This window comes from Eulemur rufifrons, chromosome 26 (assembly GCF_041146395.1).
Source record: "Eulemur rufifrons isolate Redbay chromosome 26, OSU_ERuf_1, whole genome shotgun sequence".
Taxonomy (NCBI): domain Eukaryota; kingdom Metazoa; phylum Chordata; class Mammalia; order Primates; family Lemuridae; genus Eulemur; species Eulemur rufifrons.
This window is the reverse complement of record NC_091008.1, coordinates 185,304-187,620: the sequence shown is the minus strand read 5'-3', so window position 1 is coordinate 187,620 and position 2,317 is coordinate 185,304. Positions and strand designations below refer to the sequence as shown.

Sequence of the window (2,317 nt, the reverse complement as noted above, 5' to 3'; positions counted from 1 at the left end):
CACCAAGCTGCCCACACCGGGCGTTCTCAGCTCTTCTGTCCAGGCCAGCTGAGCGCAGTGGCCCTGGGGCGATTGTTCGTGTTTCCAGTCACAGCAGGGCACTCCTCCGCCTCTCCTAGGGACACTCCATGTGAGTGGCCACTTGTCGTGGCTACGGCCGCTGCCCCAAACAGGGAGAGCTTCCCAGGGCGGCACAAAGCGGTACTGGCTGTCTGTGCCTCCCCCGTACACCCAGCAGGAGCCACAGCGCTGTCCCCGCACCCTGCGGGCACAGGCCACCCAGGGGCCAGGCATGGCATGGCTGCTGAGCTCTAGCCCAGCCCAGGGGCCCAGCCTCAGGCTGCTCACTGGCCCAGAAGGTCGCTGGGACGGGGTCTCGGACCCCAGAGAGGCCCCAGCCCCGCGAGGGTGCCGGGTGTGCCTGCCCTTCGTTCGGGCAACCTGGAGGCTGGAAGGGACGAAGCCCCGCGGGTCTCCTTCACTGTTCCCCAGGAAGTGAGAGGAGAAGGGCGGAGCTGGTGTCCCGAGCAGGTGTCCCCAGGACATCTGCACACGCCCAAGGACAGCCCTCGCCAGGGAGCACACCCGGGTACCCCACTGCTCGCCAGAACCAGGTGTGGCCTCGGACCCACTGGGAGACCAGGAGTGGGCAGTGGACGGGACAGGACAGGCGGGAGAGGGGAGTCCGGGCAAGGAGCCTTCCAGGAAGGGAAACTGAGGAAGGCAGTAAGGCAGGGCCTGCGGCAGGGGCGGCTGGTGGGCATCCTCCACCCCCAGCCCCTCAGAAGGAGATATGGATGCGCAGGGCTTCCCTGGCCCACAGAGGCCTCCCGGCACCCAGCCGCCTGGCGCCCTCAGTCCCCAGGAACCGCACTTGGGGCTGAGAACAGGCTCACGGCAGGGGTGACCGCTGGAGCCACCTGCGCCCAGACCTAAGGTGAGAAAGCAAGGACAGCCGCTCCTCAGGTTGTGGGGGCCGAGAAGAGACCCTGCCAGGTCACATGGCAATGCCCTGTCCCTGCGAGGGAGCATCAGGATGGGAAGGTGGAACGTTCCAGCACTCGAGTCACCCACCAAGGCTGTCCTCACTGGCCTGTTATCCAGCCCACAGATGCCCGGGCACCCGGGACGCCCAAGAGCACCAGTTAACATCACTAGTTGGACACAGGGAGGGGACAGAGCGGCGAGAGAGCGCTAAGACCTGTCTGCAGGTGACACCGTGGCCCAGGGCCTCGCGCTCGAGACCCACAAAGGCAGTAGAGGACATCGGATGCTGAACCGGAGAAGGGGTGAGGGGTGCTGGCATCCAACAGGCCATGCCGCCTGCGAGGACCAGCACTGACACCTCGGGAACCTGGGGGCAGCGTGGCCACCACAGCGGCCGGGCCTCAGCTTCCTCTCAGCCCTTCTGGGGTCGCTTCTGCAGCCGCTGCCCAGACTGACCCTAATTCTTGCTGTTCTGAGAAGTCCCCTCCAGAGCGCAGGCAAGGCACAGAGCAGGAGAGCGCGCACGGGTGGGGTCACGCCGGGACAGTCCTGTGACTCAGTTTCTTTTTACATCCGTTGTGGCTGGCTGCGCTTTCTATGTGGCCCACGGAGCCCTGGGCACTTGCCTTCCGGAAGTTAGTATTGGCAATATAAACCAGGTAGTGAAAAGATCAACCCGGTTGTGTTCCTTTTACCATTTTAGTCAAAAGGTGACTCACTGGTCCATTTTCCAAAACGAGTACAAATGCTCTTGACATAAATTCAGTGATTTTATCAGTAGAATCACAGCTAGAGGTGGCCTCGGCTTTGGGAGCAGAATTATTCCAGGACAGGCAGGCAGTCGCCGTCCAGGGAGCTAAGCGAGTCCCCTGCCCAGAGGAGAACCAGGCCGGCTGTGCAGCGCCCCTGAAAGCCCGGCCCCGCTCCGGACAGGGCCCCGGTGCCACGCCAGGAGCAGCCAGCTCATGAAGACCGTTCCTGACTGTCTGGGAACAGAATTGATTTTAGATGGCAGGTGTGTCATTTCCTAGCACGCAGTCAGCTCAGTCTGCACTTAGAAAATCACCTAAAATAGTGGCATAGGGCCTTGCTCAGCTAGGAAAATTAGATCCTGGTTTAGGAATTAGTGGCCCTTCACCAGCCATGGACACCTGACCAGTGCGCCCTTTGACCCTGCTCTGGACTCTTGGTCCATTGACAGGACCTGGACAACTTCCACAGATTTACCTTCCAGTTTTTAAGGACCGATTCGCCATCAGTGAACGAACTTCTTCACAGAAGTTGTGTTTGTAAAACCGGGTGGCTTAAACAACAGGAGCTTCCTGTCTTC

At 61.2% G+C, this 2,317-nt stretch overlaps 1 long non-coding RNA gene across 1 annotated transcript; it reads left to right on the top strand.

Moving 5' to 3' along the window:
- Positions 1-456: 456 nt before the first annotated feature.
- Positions 457-1,496, top strand: LOC138375516 (uncharacterized). The gene is made up of 3 exons (XR_011231524.1): positions 457-614; positions 824-937; positions 1,105-1,496. It is a non-coding gene; the product is annotated as an uncharacterized lncRNA (long non-coding RNA).
- Positions 1,497-2,317: the final 821 nt, after the last annotated feature.